At 31.4% G+C, this 23,933-nt stretch overlaps 2 pseudogenes; both read left to right on the top strand.

Moving 5' to 3' along the window:
• Positions 1–3,196: 3,196 nt before the first annotated feature.
• Positions 3,197–11,446, top strand: LOC121391335 (annotated as a pseudogene).
• A 1,012-nt stretch (positions 11,447–12,458) lies between these two features.
• Positions 12,459–18,764, top strand: LOC121391334 (annotated as a pseudogene).
• The last annotated feature ends 5,169 nt before the right edge of the window (positions 18,765–23,933 follow it).

Here is a 23,933-nt window from a genome sequence, read left to right as displayed (position 1 = left end):
TCTATGAGAGAGGCAAAGATATAGTTTATATCACAAGGAGGTTTAGGTTTTTCTCTCCTTATTAATACTGCTACAATAACAGCTGGTGGAGGCAAGTTTGAGAAGGGGATGCTCCTACTAATCATCTCATAAATAACCATCCCTAAACTGTAGACATCAGCTGAGAAATTATAATGACCACAGTTCAGTATTTCTGGTGCAGTCCAATGAACTGTTCCTATGTTGCCTAAAGTAAAATATACACAACATGTAAATGATGTAAGTGGTTAAAAAACATTTGTCCATGTGACTAGTAATGTTAGGTTTACAATGTATTATATACTTGTCAGCCTGCAAATGAGTCTTCCTGCTAAGCCTTATACCTTAGACACTAAGCCTTAAATTCTAAACAGACTGGCATAAGAGTTGACATTTTGGGAGTTGAAATTCTGGGAATATCTCATCTGTTGATATTATAATACAGCATTACCATTATAGCTTAGATTGGTTTACCATGTGAAAATAAGACTACAAGGAGTTTATATGGAGTTGAGCAGGCTTAATTGTGAGTTAACACTCTGAGACAATAGATTGGATAAGGTAATCACTAGTATGTACATGTATAAACAAGGAGTTGTCTATTAATCCAATAATAATATTAATTGACTACCCTACTAGGAGAACTCTTATGAATATGTGAGCTGATCTAAAATAACACTAAAAAATATAGGTTATATAATTATGAGATAACAGATGTTCTATACAACTGTAGTAGACATTGATGCAGTCCATATTATATTTAATCAATGTGTATTATGTAGCAAGTGTTATAAAGTCATTTAAAAGTGAAAGGGGATGTAAGTAATGACAACAAGGAAAGAGACAAGTTAAGGAGGATAAATGGACAAATCCATACAAATATCTTTAATAAGTGACATTCTACAATTGCTACAAATTAATAATACAGTCAGTCAGTGGTATTATATAATAATATTATGTATAAATTTGGTAATAACTGGGCTTTGTTATAAGTCTGAATGTGAGACCAGACATTATAGGAACACCTGTACAATGAACCACAGTGTTTATATAGTTCACTAATAACACCAAATTGGTAATGCTAATTAATGCACATGATCATGTACCATATGCTAAGAAGGGAGAACTCGAGGAAGTTATTGTAACAGTTATGAAATGGAGGAATGAGTCTTTAATAAACACACAACAAAAATATGCAAACTGAGTTTTTAAAGTAAACACATGTAGGAAATAGTTCACAGTTCAATGATACTTACATAGATAAAGTAATGTTTAATAACACAGTGTACATGTTTAAAACATACTCTATATAGTATAGAAGCTCATAGAAAAAAGTTTTTTCTTTTACCTGTCATTGTGGCACTTTCTAATCTCATTCTGGCTAGTCCAAAGTCGCATAATTTAGCCTGACCTACTGGAGGAGGTCCAGTTAACAAGACATTTTTACTTTTAAGATCACGATGGAGTATATTAATAGAATGAAGATATTGTAGACCACGAGATATGTCAGCAATAAGTTGTGCAGAATATTCCACAGATAGTGCAGTCTTTTCAATATATATATGTGAATATAGGGATCCACCCCCTACATATTCCATTACAATAGCTAAACGAGGAGGGAATGGGGAAGCAGCCAACAGGAGACCACATTGGGATGTCTGAGGTGTTCATGACACATACTTCACGTCGAAAAGAAACATGAGCATCTTGTGACAACTGACCAGATGAAAAGACCTATAAAGAAATAAATAAAAAGCATTCATATTGATCTCTAGTTAATGTTACCACTAACACTTCAAAACCATCATAGAAATTAACTTTACATGTAGTATTACTGGCATAATACATATTTTTTACTGTTTACTAACTTCATTTCAAAACATCATTACCAGTAATAGTAATAGATCCATAAAAAATTTTATTATGAGGAACTGGTTCAATGTACATGTACAATATGTATTAAATTTTGCATCCCATAGTTCAAATACCTTAGAATGGGAAAGTTTCATTGAGAAAAAATTCAACAGTGGATGGTGAACAAAAATAAACAAACTAAGATTATTTATTACACATTGAAATATTACAATATGTAATGCATATTCGAAATTTTTTCAACATATTAATTTTTTACATGAAACATTTGTAGTGTAAAAGTTTCTTAATCTATAATAGTTACCATATTATATTATGTTGAGTTATTTACATATAGTCTTGTGATAGTTACCATATTATATTATATATGTTGAGTTATTACATATAGTCTTGTACATGTACTGATACTACATTAAAATAGTACTGTTAAAATAAGTAGATTTATAATAAATAAATTAATCTAAAATACTTACTTTAATAGCCACATCATTTTCTTGCCATGTACCTCGATATACCTCTCCACTAGCTCCTCTGTCTAATAGGGGACCTAACTTTATATTGACTCAAATGGTATAGTCAATGTCTGAGATAGAGAATTGGTCAGTCCAGTACGCAACTGACTGATAAGTTGGAATAAAGTTACATTGCGCTGAGAGAGAGAGAGAAGAGAGAGTGAGAGAGAGAGAGAGAGAGAGGAGAGAGGGAGGAGGGAGGGAGTTAAACCACACCCACTAGTTACCAGAACTACAAGTAATTGGCAACATTCATTTATCTGTATTATTCTCACAACATATATTATGTCAGTACCTTTACTCTAGAGACAGGGATTTCTTCACGACATAATGGACAGAGAAAGCATTGCTTTCCTCGACTCAGTCTTTTAACGCAAATAAGGCAAAGTGTGTGACCACAGGTTAATGAATACGGGACTTTTTCATCTCCTAGTTCTTCGAAACAGACGGGACAATCAGAAGCTGATAAACCTCTTAACGGCGTAAAGGCAGCCATTTTAGTTCACGCCCACTACTCCACCCACCAACCCAACTAAGAACTGGATGCGTAAGACATACACGCTAACATACATGTAAAGACACTTCTAAAACATAATAAGATATTATAGTAATGACTAGGAATAGGTATTGTATAATTCAAAGCAAACGTACCAAGAAGTAAATTCTAACATAGTTCTAATCTTGGCTTCGGTCAGCCACACCTCCTACTTACAATACGCATGCTCAGTTGTAGTGAGTGCTGACAAGAACTTTCAAGAGAGGCATTACTAAAACCGTCTAGTGGCACGCAACTAATGGCCGAGTCTAACAAAGATCCTCAAATTGTCAAAGAAGGCTGGCTGCAAAAACGAGGTGAGATTATCGATAAAGATAGTAACTTTAATTTTCTCACTTTAGGAGAGTATATTAAAAACTGGCGATCTCGATGGTTTGTCTTGTATTCTGATGGTACTTTTAGAGGTTTTAAAGCAATGACTCCTGGAGGAACTGGAGCACAACAAGATGCTTTGAATAACTTCAAAATTGATGGTATGTCACAGTTTAGCCACTCCTCCAGCTCTGTCTCTCTCTCTCTCTCTCTCTCCTCTACAGCAAGTGCTCATATTCTTGCTAATGATAAAATCAAGAAGAATGCGTTTGTTGTAAGGTAACTGTAAAAGTTAAAAGTAATAGTTGAATTGGGTGTGATATGTACCTACTCTTTAAAGATGTTATTTAATAGGCTTTCCTATTTGTAAACTGTAATGATTTTGAAAGTAATGAATATTGTTATTATTATTGTTATTATTAGGTTCAGTTAGCAAATTTTAGAAATCTACCCATGAATGAAAAAGCCAACATGTCATATTTGTATATGATATAAGTGATGTTTGCAGACATTTTAATATGATCTTTTTTATATTAGATGTCTTCAATTGACTACATTTGTTGAGAGAAACCTTAGCACTGACACTGAAGCTGAAAGGTAAGATTAAGCACTCTTTGCATGCACGCACACACACACACACACACACACACACACACACACACATCTGTGCATGTCAATGTGTGTATTTGTAAATATTGAATCGTGCAACTTTAAAATTCCAAATTATGTATCTCTCACCTAACAACAAATCAGAAAAAAGGAAATGTTATTGGAAGATAGATAGTAGTTTGTCTATTGTGATTAAAGGATATATTAGTTACAAGTATAGATCATGTTTACAGAGAAAAGTCTAGTGTCTGAAGTCATTGGAAAAAGTTCTAACTAGTTTAGTGTATCACATTATAAGAAGGAAAAACGAATTTAAGAGAACCGCTTACAAAGTTTTTATTTTATAAGAATTGTTTCTTTTTGTATAGCATTGCTTCGTTATCTTGTTGTTATAGTAACTATCATGTTTGTATTGATGTTGTCATGTCTGTTTTTTTGTTTACTTAGTTCTGATATGTTTATGTAAACAAGAGCATGATACAGATCATTGTAATAGCATTATGGGATAGTACTGATGTTAAATATGTCATCTATGATCTACTATGTTAACTGTATAAAGTTGATGTCTTTAGTTATATCAACAATTGCATTTTCAATTTAACTGTTCGTTTAACATAATAGATATAGTCACTTCTTAATATAGATTTAATACTTGATAGTTGAATGTTTCAAAATGTTGAACTTGTATTTTGATCAGAAAAGTAACTTCATAAAAAATAGAATAGTAAAAGTAGTTGGTAATAGTTAACCCAAATATCTTAACTTGTGTGTAGTATAGTATGCCTAGATAGTAATTAGTCTTTGATAGCAATTTCTGAGATGTATCATTGTCTGGTGTAATTTGTATCATTGTGAATTTATAGTGTGATCTGATAATCTGCTGTATCAGTGTGAATTAAATAGTGTGATCTGATGATCTGCTGTATCAGTGTGAATTAAATAGTGTATCTGATGATCTGCTGTATCAATGTGAATTAAATAGTGTGATATGATGATTGCTGTATCAATGTGAATTAAATAGTGTGATCTGATGATTTGCTGTATCAATGTGAATTAAATAGTGTGATCTGATGATCTGCTGTATCAATGTGAATTAAATAGTGTGATCTGATGATTTGCTGTATCAATGTGAATAAATAGTGTGATCTGATGATCTGCTGTATCAATGTGAATTAAATAGTGTGATCTGATGATCTGCTGTATCAGTACCAACTACATGTAGTGATGTTTATATTATGACAGTTAAAATGTTGTACTTAATACAAAATAAACTTGTGATGGGGATAACCCTGTAATAACTATGAAAATGAAGCACAAAGCAGTAAAAGAAGACAAAGATCTTCACATACTCTAATTTTTGTTCTTCTCTTAATTTATGTAATATTTAAAAGGTGTCTAACTTGTCTTACCAAATAAACAAATAACAAACTAGATACTATATTGTTTTCTATGTATGGATTTCTGTTAGTACTAAAACTGTGAAGGATACAAAACATTTCACACTTACAAATATTGTTTGATGGTTTATAGTCAAAACATTTCACACTTACAAATATTGTTTGACAGTTTATAGTCATTTCATCTAATCCCATTTTGTCTAACAAAATGTATTATTGTCCCATTTCGTCTAAAATAGCAATGATCCAGATTTCAATGGAGTTTTAAATTAATACCAATTACAATGAAACCCAGTAGCTACATGTTCTAAGAAGTTCATGTAATGTATTATCCAATACTTAATATTTATCTTTTATATTTGAAAGTCTGTTCTCAAGATTTCAATCTCCTTTTTAAAAACCCCCACAGCTAATTCCATTAACTGACTATTCTGTTGCTGCTTGTTCAGATTTGAAAAGGATGATTGCTTTATATTATTTTAAAGATGAGCTTTTCTAGTAAGCTTCTTTATTTTGCTGTGACATCCTTCAGCATTGTTATTAGTGTTAGGACATTATCCTAAGTGTACTACACCTTTTAAAAAGTTAAGATCAAAAACTTGGAGCTAATTACACAATTATGTTAGATGTTTTACACTTTTAAATGAAATGGAACATTAATACACTTTGTTAGATAAAATGGGATTAGATGAAATGGCATGACACCTCTTTGTCTTCATAATTTCAGTTATTTTACCTATCTCATTTCACTTATAGTAAAATATATATATATATATATATATATATATATATATATATATATTGTAATAATGTATTGAGTTAACACATGTACAAAATATTATTATAAACAATTTGTTTTAAACTATAGAACCGAGTGGATGACAGCCATTAAAAGTGTTATTGACCGACTTCAACAACTAAGAAAAGAAGAAGATAGCATTTCTTTGGGAGCAATATCTAGTAAAATACCAACTGATGTAAAGGCACCAAACAAGATTTAAAAGTAAGGACTACAATTTGAATGGTCTAATATCTTCATATATACCATGAATTAGTTTATACAGCTTGTGTCATGTGACATGATGTTGTTCTCTCCATTAGACTATGGATGATTTTGAAATGCTCAAAGTACTTGGTAAAGGTACATTTGGAAAAGTGATTCTCTGTCGAGAGAAACTCACTAGTGAAATATTTGCTATGAAAATTCTCAAGAAAGATGTGATTGTAGCTAAAGATGAAATTGCTCATACTCTTACAGAAAACAGAGTCTTACAGTCTACAAAGCATCCTTTCTTAACAGTAAGTACTGACAATATAGTGATTGTTGTAATCGAATTGAATGCTCTCTCTCTCTCTCTCTCTCTCTCTCTCTCTCTCTCCAGCAACTCAAGTACTCATTTCAAACACCAGATAGATTATGTTTTGTAATGGAATATGTCAATGGTGGTGAACTCTTCTTTCACTTATCAAGAGAAAGGGTCTTTACTGAAGACAGAACAAGATTCTATGGAGCAGAAATCATACTAGCAATCCAGTACCTACATGAATTAGGTGTTGTGTATCGTGATTTAAAGTTCAGTAATGACATGTAGGACAATGTCTGTGATATATACTATGTGTATTCTGATCACATGATTTACACACTATGTATACATGTGTACATGTATGTGGTTTAAATTGCATACCACATACATTTTTATGTACATATACACACTTTAGACAATTGTCACAATAACTGTAGTAAGTGCCTAGATAAACACTCCTATATTGAAGCATTCGAGTGTACTTCTCTAGACTACATAGGATAATATATATCACACTATGTAATATGACGTGCATACGTGCACACACACACACACACACACACACACACACACACACGCACACACTGCTGTTGTTTGTCATGTGTAGTGAGTAGGTCAATAATATTGTAATTTTCTGATGATAGTAACCTTACATAATTAGTATTATTATTATTATTATTATTATTATTATTATTATTATATTGCTATTGTTATTATAGTTGGAGAACCTTCTCTTGGACAAATATGGGCACATCAAATTAACTGACTTTGGTCTCTGTAAGGAAGAAATCACTTTTGGGGCAACTACGCGAACATTTTGTGGTACACCTGAATATTTAGCACCCGAGGTAAGATATTATCATACAATGTAGTCTGTAGCTCCTAACTTGAATATAAAGTTAATATTATTACTGAACATTGTGTATACATTTAAACTGATTTTGTATCAATGTGCCTCACATGATACATATCTTCTATTGTCATATCTAAATTTTCAGTAATACTGAGTGTATATGTTAGTTAGAGATACTTGTACATGAATATTGTGGACTAGTCTGGCATTGCCCACCCCTTCACTTGCAGAGGAAGGGTCTGGGGACAAGTAAATATAGGACTTATATAGCAGGATGCAGATGTGGGTAGAGCATTCTTAGACCTGAAAGTGAAAATGCAAAACAGCCATTTTGACGATCTTTAAAATAGAAGAACAAACCATCTTTTACTAACTAGTGTTGCCTTGTGTTGTGTCTGCTTTAGATCAGAGTTTCAAACAGCTTCAAGGATTTAGATCAGAGTTTCAAACAGCTTCAAGGACTTTATTAGCCATTATCAACATGGAATAGGTGTTAAGTGAAAAAGAGGAACTCATAAGTGCACAATGTGGCCTGAAAAATTTTTTAGGCTATACAAGTTCTATATGCACTTGTTCCCAGACCGTTTCTCTCTAAGTGAAGGAGTGACAGTGTCAGAATATGTGTGGACCTATGTATGATTAACTTAACCCTTTGCATGCTGATGACATATATATGTATCAATGGTGACCACACCCATTATTTCCAGCTGTAACGTTTTATGTTTTCTTAAATATCAAATAGTCAATGATTTGTATAATAATAACAATAATAATAATAATAATAATAATTAGTAATAATTTTTGGTAAGCCACTCTAAGTAGTTACCAGGCTTTCTTTTCTTTTGCGAAAGCCTGGGTATGAGGCTAATTAGGGTTCATCATTAGAAAAAAGGACAAGGGGGGGGGGCAAAATAATACTTTGAGAAAATTTAGGGGGGCGAAGGGACTGTGTGCGACAGCACATCCTCTAGGTTATCTTATGCTGTATATTCCTTGTGGTAAGTTTCAGTTCTGTATTCATTACATCCAATTACCCCTTGAAAAAAATTGGCTAACCTAATTTCCAAGGGTGGGTGATACTCTGGCAAGAGGGGGCAATGCCCCCTCCCCCCCCCCCCCCCCCCCCCCCTAAATGAAACCCTAATGCTAATATTTATGTTGCTAGTTTTCCTGTGTACAAAGAATGAAAACATAATAAAACTTATGAGTCTTATTAGTTATTGTAACTATAAGTTCTATTTCATAAGTAATGAATGTAATGTAATAATAAAAGTTATGAGTCATGTCCATACAAATTTCATTGAAACATTCCATGCCATGCAAAGTTAGACAACCTTTAGTTGTCATTATGGAAGAAATATTATCTACAGAATCAAATTCTTTGTACAAATCAAAGATTTTCCTTATACCTGAAGATCAGTTATACTGTAGTTATTTCTGATGTATATGTAATTGTTCTCCCCCTCTCCTCATTCCACTTTTCTCCCTTCCTTTGTCTCTTTAGGTACTAGAAGATAGTGATTATGGTCGAGCAGTAGATTGGTGGGGTGTGGGTGGGTCATGTATGAAATATTATTTGTGGGCGTTTACCTTTCTATTCTCGAGATCATGAGGTTTTTTGAATTGATATTAGTGGTAAGTAGTGTAACATATGTACACTTTACTAATATAGTACATGTACTGTGTATTTCTGAAATAGACATGTACATGTACCATAAATGTCAAAATTTTCGCCGCTCAAACTTTCGCGTGTAAAATTTTTCGCCAGCTCCCGAACTCATAATTTCGCGTTTTGTGTCAACTGCGAAAATTTGATTATTAACTATTAATTATTCGTGAGTCTAATTTTCGCGTTTTGTGTAAACCACGAAAATATAACTACTTGAAAAATTTTGATGTTTACGGTATATATATATTACTATAGTGACATATACCTCTACTTGAGACATATGCATAGTTTAGTGAGTGGAGTTTTTCTTTTCATTAACCTCGCTGTGCGTGGGTGCATAGTGAGGGTTACTGTAGTCTGTCAGTGTGTGTGTGTCTGTGTCTGTGCGTGTGTCTGTTACCCAGGCAAATGGCTTTGAACTGCTTTAACTCAGCAAACAAGGCACTGGTAGCCACCAAACTATAGTGGATGGTAGGACGGTAGCAAAGCATCTGTACTTCTTAAGAATACTGCCAAAAGGAGCATGAAACAAACAAAAAGCTTTTAAAAGTCTGAAAAACCTTTGAAAAAAAGCACAGCTTTCAGTGAAGACTCAAGAATTCAATAAAACCTCCTGCATACAGCTTATGACATTTTCTAACTTTTTTAAAGTTAGAATTTTTGCAAAAAAATACTTCTTTGGAAAGTTATGACAGTTTTTACTAACTTCTGGCAGTTATCTTTGTCTGTACATTGAGCACGAACTAAAAATACTAGCACCATAGCTGTCATTGGGAGAATCACTAACTTTTACTAAGAATTGGAAAAGTATTGGACCTTTTGTCAATTAGAGTGCAAAGTACCCAGTAGATGCACTAAAAGGCAAAGCTTTTTTCCCTTTGATTGAAGAGAAATGCTGAGTTATCAATAATCATCTTGCACATCACGTGGATTACATCATTTGAGAAGGCTAAAAAGAATAAAGAAAGTCTCTGGATAAGACTGCAGCAAGGTTAAGCACTTTAGTGCATTTCATTTAACTTGGGTTTGAGACTAAGTACATTTTTTATGCTCAATTGATTGTACATGGGTTTGAGACTATCGTGCTTGGAAGGAGACCTTGGTTTGTACATGAGTTTTAGACTACCATTGGTTGGGATGAAACTTCTGCATATACAATATACATATGATGGAAATTTTATGTATCTTGATGGTATTGTTAAAGTTATTCTACCTAGTACACTACACATGCCAGATGGTCCTAAGATTGTTTAGAACCATGTGAGTAATTCTATTTCACTATTTTAATCTGTTGTTGTGTATGACTTTCTGAGAACAATGAATGAAATTAACTCATACAAGGTAACAGCTGACACACAGAAACCAATGAATATTATTACCTTATTAAAATTAAGTTTGTTGTCTTGTACCAAAGTGAATACTATATAACAGTGTATTACTACATCTACATTATAACAGTGTATTACTACATCTATATTATGGTAGGAAGAAGTCAAATTTCCAGCTAGAATTTCAGCACTAGCTAAAGGTTTACTGGAGGACTACTTACAAAAGATCCGGATAAAAGGTACATGTTACAATAATATATATTAATAATAGTTAGTATGTATGAGTATATCATATTGTTATTCCAAAGATTGGGAGGTGGATCTCAAGATGCAGCTGAGGTCAAAGCGCATCCTTTCTTTGCTACCATAAATTGGGATGACCTCTATGAAAGAAAGGTGATGACCCTCTATTATTATAACATGATACAGTATGACAAATGTAGTTTTAATAAAAGAAAGGTTTGTTATATGTAGATCAAATGTTTTTTATCAACATTGTGGCTGTCTCTATCTGTCCTTTGTCTGTTAATAACTGATCATGTGATCTTTATCCAGAAACAAGATGTCCATATGCTGTTAGAGCTGTCAACAGCTGGACATATGTACTTATATTGAACACGTCTTAGTTTGTTTACCACATATGGATTGGGTTATTACTATAGTTTATGTAACAAATTGTTTAGATATTATAGTTCAATGAACTATTATTCCTTACATGTACTGTACATGTACACATATGGTATGTTATTGTAATCATACCTAGTGATATCATAGTGCTGACAAAGCACTGATACAGCACTGTGATGTTGTAAATATTGGCTTGGTTGACCTTCCACATTTACTATGACCTCAAAACATTCAAATTATGAGACTTTTAAAATCAATTTTTATTTGTGTAGATTGAGGCTCCTTTCAAACCTACAATTAAAGATGAAACTGATACTAACTATTTTGATGAGGACTTTACAAGTGAAGAACCTAAATTGACACCACCAGATGCTGGTAAGTTGTTTTAAATATCATATTAATTTACCTAGAAAACTAACCTCTTATTGTAGAAGTATGTTCTGTTATACAATGTAAAAAAACTGGCATTATTATCATAATTATATAATATGTGTACATTATGTAGTATGCATACTCTAAATTTAACCCTTAATAGATCTATTTACATTGAAATTGATATGATTTCAATGTAATATACTATAGTATATCCTGTGTCTTTTGAGATATGTCATTTGATGTGGTTCTCAAATTGCTTTTCTTATCAGCTGTATAATGTATTGTAACTGATATTAGTTTATTAAGATATATTTTATTTATCATACAAACTAGAGACAGTAAATAATGTATTAATAATAAGTTATTACACAGTACATGTACATTATTATCAGTCTGGCATTACTGTTGGACTATATTTTGCGGTGACATGATCGTATTTTTTTCTATAATAGATGATCCACAAGCTGGAGTGGGTGAAAATGTACATTTTCAGGACTTCACTTTTGCTCCAGATGCTGGACAGACTTCAGTTAATCTGTTGTTAGGTGGGTGGAGCTACTTATTATCCTGGAATACATTTATTATAGGACTATTAGATGTATTTGTTAGCGGTGTGTGAATTTTTATGTTACAAATTTACTCATTTATTGTTCCTCTTTTGTAATTTTTAAATTCAACTTGTATTATTTCGACTCTTAACTTGATGTTTGTTAATTAATCAAGTTTATATGCGAAAGTGATGCTTACAACGTGTTTGCCGCTCTAAAGGGCGTGGTTGTTTATGTGTGGTTTGGTTAGACTATCTCGTCCTGTTTTGGGGTTCTAGCTCATCAGCTATGGCTGAGTCTGGTAAAGGCCCTCAAATTGTGAAAGAAGGCTGGTTACAAAAACGAGGTGAGATTTTTATACAGGCGAATAATTCTTTACTGTCCAATTTGCTACTACTTATCAGGAGAGTATATTAAGAACTGGCGATCTCGATGGTTTGTATTGTATTCTGATGGTACTTTTAGAGGTTTTAAAGCAATGACTCCTGGAGGAACTGGAGAACAACAAGATGCTTTGAATAACTTCAAAATTGATGGTATGTCACAGTTTAGCTACACTTCCAACTCTCTCTCTCTCTCTCTCTCTCTCTACAGCAAGTGCTCATATCTTGCTAATGATAAAATCAAGAAGAATGCGTTTGTTGTAAGGTAATTGAATTGTGCATGAATAGTTCTGATAGAACATGTTATAATGAAGGCCTTAAGGTTATATAGATATGTTTAGTCCAATCTTCAATGTCAACACTACATTGAGTGTCATCAAACAGTGCAATTTTCACTTTCATAATAGACTTGTTTTAAAGTAACATCTACACAATAATATAATACACTTCATGATAAACACCATTTTAAAACTAAGAAACAGGTTGCTCTCTTTAAGATAAGATTGATGTCATAATTATGTCAATTTTATTATTTATATGAATCTTCTTTATAATATAATTACGTTATCCTTAAGTTAATATACATCTCAATAATTGATATTATAAAAACATATAACATCTATGATACATGGAAGAGACAAATACTTGTACATATGCTGATATATGTGTATATGTATTGGTGTTTTTGTGTAGACTAGTTTGTTTATATCATCTTGTCTAAATATGGTACAGCTGTTAATATGATTTAAAATCACAGAGTAGTACGTTATGATGACATTATAATACATAACCAAGTGTTTGTAGTGATTACATCCGTAAAGAAGTCCCCTTAAATCTAGCACTTCTAAAAGTGCTGTACATGAGCTCTCTGTCAAAACAAGTGATCAGCACTTTCTGGAATAGCCATGCCAAATGTTGGAGTGGTATTTTAATTGTTATTGGGGTTTGATATTAGTAACATTACTCATCTACTTCATATGGTCATGTTTACATTTAACTAATCAGTACGTGTTGTATATATGGTTCAATTATATTAGATGTCTTAAATTAACTACATTTGTTGAGAGAAACCTCTGTACTGAAAATGAATCTGAAAGGTAAATAAGACTGAACAAATATTATAAAACTGAAATTATAAACATTGTCATGTTTATAATGTTAGTAGTAGTATAATGTTATATGGTAGTAATTTTGAAATTATTTACTTCAAAGGATATTTACTATTAAATATTTATTAATTTTTGTGACTGTCTTCATATATTTTATTAGAAATGAGTGGATGGCGGCCATTGATGGTGTTATTGAGCGATTAACAAAAACAGAGAAGAGAAGAAGATAGAGCAGCTTTAGGAGTGATTCCTAACAAAACACAGCTGATACCAAGACAAAAACCAGTTTTTAAAAGTATGATCATGACAATTTGAAGGATTACCGTACTACACACCTTAACACTCTGTATTGGACATTGTAACTAGTCAGTATGATGTGTCCGTACTCCGTAGTAATGTAGTAAGCAGTGGACCTGAAGAATAGTAAAAATATAGAGGATGTCCTCATTACGAAATAGGTCCTGTGTATGTATTAGAGTTGTACTTGCATTCAGTAGTTAATGTCCTTGTATTGTGTATGTGGGACAGTCACATGACAGAAATATGGATAGCACTAAGATAATGTTCTTGTCATTGTATAATGATTTGTATTGTACATGTACACTATTAGTTTTCTGGTTATGTACGTGTACACACATGTTACATTTATATCAAATGTTTGTAGTTTATTGAATTCAATTTGTCAGCCACCAGATAAATTTAGTTAATGCACTCGCTATTTTGTACAATTCTAGTGTCCCATAAAGGTGTGGTTTTATAGAGCAGCATTCCTCGATGCCACTGATGGTTTTGCTAATTAGGAAAACCATGAGGTGTTCTGTACTTTCTAATATTATAATTTAGTAAGTGTCTAACAGTGTCAGCTTACAAATAAGTTCTAAACTGACAGGACTAGCTCTTTTGTCCTAACAAAAACAATGTTGTGAGATTAATATGTGTGTGTGTAGCAACTATGGCCTCTGATTTGGTCAAACGTTTTTTCTCTCAAAGCAATAATTTTAAATGACATGTTTAATTCATAATACAATGGATTGAGCTAAATTAACATTAATTAATGATTGTATTTTTCATTAAAGTGATAATATCATACTGTTTCACTTTGTCAATGTTAACCACTTTAAGGAACAACTATTAAATCAAAATTTTACTCAAACCCATTGTATTACATTTCTAGTTTTTGCAATCTATAATCTCAGTACCTTTTGTTCTCTCCATTAGACTATGGATGATTTTGAAATGCTCAAAGTACTTGGGTAAAGGTACATTTGGAAAAAGTGGTTCTCTGTCGAGAAACTTATAGTGAAATATTTTGCTATGAAAATTCTCAAGAAAGATGTGATTGTAGCTAAAGATGAAATTGCTCATACTCTTACAGAAAACAAAGTTTAACAGTCCTACAAAGCATCCTTCCTAACAGTAAGTACTGACTCATAATATTACTACCATCATCATTAGTACATTGTTGTTTTAATGGGTTGGGGGAGTATTATGGCTGAGAATAGGTAGCTTTCATACCTTATTGTATGAGTTATTTTTGAAAACGATGAGTGTGGTCTTGAAACAATGTTGTCATTATTTCTATTGTTTTTAATAATTTGTTACTTATAGCTTGGTACTGAAAAACAGATCTCTAATAAATAGTATTGTAAACATCAAACATTAAATCAGATAATGTAATGTTTTTACTTGTACAAAAAAACGAACGGAAGTGATATAGTGTCTAGTAAAACACTCAGTCTTTGTGTGTGTGCTGTAAGGTCTGTGATAGACTTGTTTACACACTAAATTACAAGATTGTGAAGAAGAATAATGATTTCAAATTACTATATTAAATAAATTCCATAAACATGTTATAATTGTATTATACATGTATACATGTAAGGTTCCTTCCTTCCTGTAAGGTATGTATCATAATAATCAATGTTGCCAATGCTTGTTTGGATATGGACTATACATGCTCCTGTGTTGGTTGTTATTTTACTAATCAACTTAGGTATGTCTAATGATTATCATATTGGGTCACTTTATAGTGTCAACACTAAACTATCAGTAGGAAATTTGTATAGCAATAACCTCTCTCTATCTCTATCTATCTATCCCTCTCTCTCTCTCTCTCCCTCTTCCCCCTCTCTCTCCCTCTCTCTCCTCCCTCCTTCCCCCCTTCTCTCCCCCCCCCCCCCTATCTCCCCTCTCTCTCCCCCCTCTCCCCCCTCTCTCCCCTCTCTCTCCCTCCCCTTCCCTCCTCCCCCCTTCTCTCCCCCCTCTCTCTCCTCTCTCTCCCCCTCTCTCCCCCTCTCCCTCCTCTCTCTCCCTCTTCCCTCCCTCCCTCTTCCCCCCCTTCTCTCTCTTTCCTCTCTCTCTCTCTCTCCCTCTCCAGCAAACTCAAGTACTCATTTCAAACATCATATAGATTATGTTTTTGTAAGGAATTATGTCAATGGTGGGAACTCTTCTTTCACTTATCACAAGATAGAGTCTTTACTGAAGACAGAACAAGATTCTATGGAGGGGGAATCATACTAGCAATCCAGTACCTACATGAATTAGGTGTTGTTTATCGTGATTTAAAAGTCAGTAATAAATTATCAACATGTAATGTCATGTACACACCACATACAATAATAGTGAGAAAGGTATTTTAATATCACATACAGTACCTACATGTCTCTATATAAAGACTTTGTTATCATAACTATAATTGATTTGTCTCAGATCATAGAAGAGGATTTTACCATTAAGTACTGATACTATAGAAGTCATTTGTCTGAGTTCCTAGATGTTGACAAACTATACATTTAGTATCAAAATATAAGCAAAAGTGGTAGATCTTGTGAACTTATTTTTTGTGTTGGGCAGAGTACAGGGATTTATATTTAAAAACTGAGACAAACTTAATCGTATTTATAACTTTTTGATGTAACAACCTACTAATAATATTAAGCTAGTTAAAAGGTAATGCAATATATATATATATATATATATATATTGTGAATACACATTATGCACATAATATTATTACATTATTATTGTAACTTTTGTTTATAGTGACTATTAGGTGTATGTATAGCTAGTACATTTAAAATCATTAACATACAATAAGAGATATTGGATCTCTCATTGCCTTGTTATTTTTACAATACAAAAATAAAAACATTTATTTGTATGTAATTATTAGTTTAATTTATTATTATTCACTTATTATAGAAATAATTAATTATTAAGTATTATTAAGGAGCTTATTAATAATTAATTATGGGGTGATTATTATTATTATTATTATTATTATTGATAGTTGGAGAACTTTCTCTTGGATAGTGATGGACATATCAAATTAACTGACTTTGGTCTCTGTAAAGAAGATATCACTTTTGGAGCAACTACACGAACATTTTTTGTGGTACAACCTGATATTTAGAACCCTGAGGTAAATATTATCATATGATTTTTTATCTAATCCTCCTCCCTCTGTCACTTTAGGTACTAGAAGATGTGATTATGGTCGAGCATAGATTGGTGGGTGTGGGGTGTGGGTTATGTATGAAATGATGTGTGGGCGTTTACCTTTCTATTCTCGAGATCATGAGGTTTTGTTTGAGTTGATATTAGTGGTAAGTAAATATGTACACTTTAACTAATATAGTACATGTCTGTGTATTTTCTGAATAGACATGTACATGTACATATTAGTGGTATTAGTGATATTAGTGGTAAGTAACATATTTACACTTTACTAATATAGTACATGTATGTTTATTCTGAATAGACATGTACATTGTACATATTAGTGGTATTAGTGATATTAGTGGTAAGTCACTAATATATCACTAATACCACTAATATGTACATGTACATGTACATATTTAGTGTATTAGTGATATATGGTAAGTCATATTAATTCATATAAGAGGAACTTGGTCTGACACATTTGTACATTGTGCATGAGATTTAGTCACTTCATAAAAGATAATTAATTTCCCTCTGTAGCCTTTATCTAATCATACTTGTAATGTATTCAATTCTATAATGTTGATTTTGTTGTATGTATAGGAATAGGTTAAGTTTCCAGCTCGAATTTCAGCTCTAGCTAAAGGTTTACTTGGAGGACTCCTTACTAAAAATCCAGAGAAGAGGTAAATGTTATAAACTAGGAATACACAGATATGCAGGTTTGGCCTGGCACAGTGATAGTAATGTCAAATGTGACTTTGATATCTTCCTTAAGTCTTTCCAGGATATAATAAACTTTAGCATTTATAACATAATTTTATACCACCTAGCTTCTAACTTAGTCTCTAATCTTATTCACCTTCACGATATAGTAGACGATTTAACCCATCTTTTAATTGTTTTAAATATATCTGCTTTTTTTTTTTCCTTTATTCAAGTTTATTGCATCAATAATTCAGTATTATTAAATTTGAATTAGTTTAATTTCCAAATAATTTTTGTATGTTTTCAGATACAATTTTTTTAAAACTGGACATTTTAAAATTTTCCATTTTTTTATTTATTTTATTTAATACAGCTATCACAAGATTTATTCTTATATCATATTGTCATTCCACAGATTGGGAGGCTGGAGCTGAAGAATGCAGCTAAGTCAAATCACATCCTTTCTTTGCTACCATAAATTGGGATGACCTCTATGAAAGAAGTGATGTCCCTCTATCATTATAACATGATATAGTACTATTTATATTATAAAAATACTTTATTAGATATGGATAAACATTAAAACTAAATAAAGTTTGAGTATTAGTCTTGTATGAAACATGCTTAAGGATAGGGACAAGCATCTGTTCAAATCAAATTACCTACACCATAAAAATTAATTGCATTCCTCACTGAGGGAGTGTATGTGATATAACAACAACTTCACAAGAAGAGAAGGTTGTTAATAAAAAGACATACTAACAGCTATAATTTCATATACCAGTAGACTATTGAAAGCTACCTAACTAGATGAATTTATAATATATTAGCTATGAGCCTTTAAAGGTCCAAGGAACAGTTAATGTGCAAAGTCCAGCTCCATCCAGGTTATAGCATGTCTTGCTAAATATTTTCTACAGAGAGTTCTTTTTCCTCATACATCTCTGGCTGTACAAGATTATTATTTCACATACATATTAATAATCTATTATATTCATAGTGTAAATTAATATTTTGTCCTTTTCTGTATCTTTAGATCACTCCTCCATTCAACCCAGACATTACAGATAAAACTGATACTAAGTATTTTGCTCCTGAATTTACAAGAGAAGAACCTAAACTTACAACCACCAGATGCTGGTAAGTGTAACACATAACTTACACCACCAGATCTGGTAAGTGTAACATATAGGTATATTTCTCTCGCGTATAAATTTTCACGATTTTACCCAAAATTCATATTCGCGAAAAAAACACATTTAGATAAATCTATGTGGACTCTGCAATATGTGGCCAAAAAAAATAAATTATAAAGAAATTTGGATGCTGTGCCTAGGAGAAATCCTTTCGTGCAAAAAAGAACCAGGTAATTAATATACATGATCTGTAGGCTACTGCTGTCAAGCGATCTTGTGACGACATTACAGTTGGACATGTTCTCATAAATATCTCTGCAGTTTGCCTTTTACATGACACGCCCTATAAGTGACAAGCCCATTTTTCTAAGGAAGATAACTTTTTTGCGGATTTTTAATTTCGTGAGAATGTGCTCAAATCACGAAATTGCAAAATTAAATCCCCGCAAAATATACCACTTATATGGTATGTTACGAATTTGATTAGAAGTTAATATTTAACTAACTATTTAGTTTTTCTTTAGCAATTTTGAACTTTTTATCATTTACTTATAGCTAATAGTGGTTTGTTTGATTTGTTAAGGTGTTATTGCTCAATATATAGGTGTTGCTATATTTGTAGATTGAAGACTGTACAGACTTGCAATCATATATTTTCCATTGCTTTTACTTTTTAGAAGTCATTTTGGTGTATTACACAGTAATAGTAATTAAAAATTACATTGATTTGTAATTAAATTTTAAAAATTAAGTTCACATTTGATAAAGTAAAAGTTTCTTAGTTTGTTTGTAATGAAGCAATTTAACTTCATTATACCAACCTCAAATTTGTGCATAAAAATAAAACTAGACCTTTTATTTAACAGTTCGTTGGTAAACAAAGTGTTAAACCATCATACTCTGTAATACACATTACTTTGCTCTTAAGGATATGAAAATTCATTTAGTTATTATTAAAAATTTCTGTTTATTAAATTTTGCTTACAACTTTGAACTTAATTATTCACATGTAGGTAATTCAATAGTTAATACCCAATAGCCTGGGACTCAATTATGATTCTTTATCGTTCGTTTTATTATGTAATATAATGTGCTTATTGTACATATAATGATGTGACAATATTTGGTAATGTACCTACTGTCTTCTCTGTTCTTTCTTTGTGTAGATGATCCACAAGCTGGAGTTGGTGAAATGTACATTTTCAAGAGTTTCACTTTTATTCCAGAGCCGGACAAGTCTTTGACCAATAAACATTGTTTTATTATTACTCCTTCTGTTGTTATAGTTATAGTTATTCAAACATGATTTTATATACATGTATTTGCTGTTAGTATGTATCTCTGTTTATAAGTAGTCACGTTTTAACTCAACAGTTACATGATATTAGTCTTCTTTGTTAAAATATTAACATATTATAATAACAATGTGTACAACTGATCTGATCAGTGCATGACTACAGCCCGCTAGCTGTTACATACTTACTGATGTTGTTTATAATAATCTATTATTATTCTAATTATAATGAACGCTTAATACAGAAACTGACTTGTCTGTATTTTGTATTAATAAGCATCAACTGACTCAATTATCATAATTAGTTTTTAAATTATAAACAGATGTCATTGATGTATAATCCTAAATGATTTTATATTGCCATTATATGTGAACATAACATGTGGCTACATATATTTTTTTGATTTAATCTTGTAATTTATGGTAATTCTCTTCTTGCTGTCTTTCAAATATTTTTTGCTTCTTGTATAATATTATTTTCTGCTTCTTGCAAATCACTTCCTTGTCATCCATATTCTCATTGCTTCTTCCCTCATATCTCATTATGTCCTTTAAAATCATAGTAACCCTACCTTAATCCCTCAAAATGCCACATATGTATGTATCTTCTTTTTGACATTTCTTAGCATGTCCTCTAGGATCACTGCCAGTAACTGTTGATGATTGTCTGCTACCTGCTCTGTTTGAGGTCTTCTCTGTAAGAGACATTCTGAAGAGTAGACAGTAAGATAAAATGCAAGAGAAAGCAAATACAATTTTATAACATAATTATTATAAACAACTACTTGTACACCATTCTAATTAAGTGGATTACCTTATTGAATAGTTTGCAAATTTTGTCACTTTGATTATTATACCCATGATATTGGCCAGTAGGTCACTTGAATTGTAACACAGACAGTAGACCTAATAGACATATTTATATTAGTATTGATAAAAAAGAAGTTACAAAAGACAATTTAAAAGGCAAATGTTAAGTTCAAAGTTCAAACCCAATCATTCATATTTCCTTAAAAAATGTCAATTTTTAGAATGTCCCAATACATATAATACAGTTTGCTTTAACTAATAATTTTACCATTTGCTACAGTCATGATAGTATTATTTCCGTCTCATAACGGCTATGAGTGAAACTATGATAACCAGCAAAGCATTAAAGCTGTGACAATTATGTACTCCCATCATATCATAATTAACCTATCAATTGTATAAATATATAATGTTACCCTTAAATACAATACTATTATTGCCACTTTATTTCATAAAACATCATATACTCTAATCTATGAATGAGTATATACTGTACCACAAAGGACCAATTAACTGTTCATAATTTGATTTGTTTCGTATATGTTGATTAGTTTACAGCAGCTAAACAAATCTACCTGTGCTGCAAATGCTCACAGACTTTTTAATTGTTTATATAACCAAATCATTTTTAGCGGTGATGTACATATAGAGCTCAAAAAGAGTTGTTTAATAATACTTAGTTGTATATTAAGCAACTTATATGTTTTGTTTACACTTTAACGCTATAAGATTTTGCAACAAACGTCACATCAAAATTACAACAGTATGTATTACAAACATTTTTTTCTTGCGATATATGTTTCCTTTTTTTTGCATAAAATAATTTTTGGGGCTATATGCAACCTGGAGTATAACTAATCATAAATGTTAAATCACCAATCAGATTTTAGAGTGATCTATACTAAACAATAAAAATGACAAATCTATCTGTGCATGTATGGATACGTTTGGCATATATATAACTGCACATACTGTGAGTTATATATGCATTATTGATAAGAAATAAACATACACTATGAACAGTATGGTTGGTATACTCTACTTAATAGATTGGAGTATATACGAGGTTTACATCTAATAAAGTGGGATGTACTTTTAAATAGTTCACAATAATATTAATTGTATTGTAACATTATATTATACAATGTTATACTTAAGTATATCTAGAACCAGACCAGAGTGCAAAGTTGTCATAGTTTTTTTAATCTCTTATAAATAGTTATCACCATAATTTCATTTAATAACACTGAAATCTCACAAGACTGTAACAAATTAATACTCAAAATTATTGGTTAAAAATAACAATTTATTTTGTTTCAAGTTAATAATTTTGTTAATTATATAGTTTTGGTAGTGAAAGCAATCTCTACCAACAATATGCATTGCAAGTATTTAATGAGATACTGTGGATGTTTTTACTTGTACCTTACAAAAGTAAGAGATGCTATATATTGTCTAGTAAAACACTCCAGTTTGTGTGTGCTAGAAGGTCTGTGATAGACTGTTACATACTAAATTACAAGATTGTGAGAAGAAAAATGATTTCAAATGCACTTTTAATAAATTCCATAATACATGCATGTTGTGTAATTGTAATATACATGTATATGATGTATACATGTATATTATGATAGGTTGATATCAATAGCCCCTTGGATTCATTATGATTCTTTATCATTCAGTCTTATTATGTAATATAATGTGCTATTGTACATGTAATGTATGAACAATGTTATAAGTAATGTACCTACTGTCTTCTCTGTTCTTTTGTGTAGATGAGCCACAAGCTGGAGTTTAGTGAAAAGTACTTTTCAAGAGTTCCTTTTATTCCAAAATCCGACACTTCCTTTGACCAATAAACAATTGTTTTTATTATTACTCCTTCTGTTGTTATAGTTTATAGTTATATCAACATGATTATTAATACTGTATTTTGCTGTTAGTATGTATCCTGTTTAATAGTAGTCACTTTTTAACTCAACAGTTACATGATGTTGGTTATCTTCTTAACTTAAATAGTTGTACACTGTAATTGTGTAGTAAGTGGGTATATATGATATATTGTTTGAACAAGTGAACTGATAGAAATACATCTAGTTCTTTGGTATAATTTAATCAATTTCTAATTCTGTAATATAAAACTAACAAATTATAATATCTACTTTTCTAGATACATTTCAATGTACTTGCAACTTTTACAAAATAAATCTCTAAGATTTCTGACAATTACAATAGCAGATTTGATCAAATATGTAACGTGTAACAATATATACATGCATTCAAACACTATCTATAATATGTATACTATTGTGATAGCAAATGTCCCCAGGACACCATGGCTGATAATCACATCCACTTCTTTTATTGGTTTTCAGTTTATAACCATCTTCGTAAGACAAATTTTGAAACATTTTCAATCTGAACCGTCAATAACCTCATATGCTTCATTTTGTTTGTGTTTACCTCATTACCAGTTAGATTGGGTCCTATAAATGCTAACATAATACTTTATACTACTAAAGTATGTACTTTGTTTTAACCTCTTGATAGCAGCACAGTAATGATGATGATGATGGCCACTGTCACTGTTATTATAACTGCATAGTGGTGGATATATAATTATAAGTAACTCTGCGGAACAGCTAAAGGAAATATGTATGTGACAAAAGAAATGTTAAAACTTACTGAAGGCTGCATTGGTATTGTAGTTGAAGATATCAACGGTTGTACCAACTCAGGTACAAATACTTGAACTTGATATCAAATAGGAACAAGTACTTATTGTCCCATTCTCATTAATATCATATATATAGAATCATAGAAACCAGTTGATATATTCACGTATACAACCTTTAGCTTTGTTAGTAGTCAAGCTCTTAAATATTTGTATAGTGTATAATAGTTTAGTTTCAATCATTAAGTATATTCAAATTGACATCCCTAACTTAGGTAGTATTATAATATAGTTATAACATTGTATACAAATAACTGGTTCTTATTTTCATACTGATATTAACTGAAGTGTATTTTTCGCTAATTATTATTTTTTTTTTTTAAATTTTTTTTTTT

Source organism: Gigantopelta aegis, unplaced genomic scaffold (genome assembly GCF_016097555.1).
Source record: "Gigantopelta aegis isolate Gae_Host unplaced genomic scaffold, Gae_host_genome ctg2120_pilon_pilon:::debris, whole genome shotgun sequence".
In the NCBI taxonomy this organism is placed as follows: Eukaryota; Metazoa; Mollusca; class Gastropoda; order Neomphalida; family Peltospiridae; genus Gigantopelta; species Gigantopelta aegis.
Note: the sequence above shows the minus strand (reverse complement) of the source record. Positions and strands in the feature narration are given on the sequence as shown.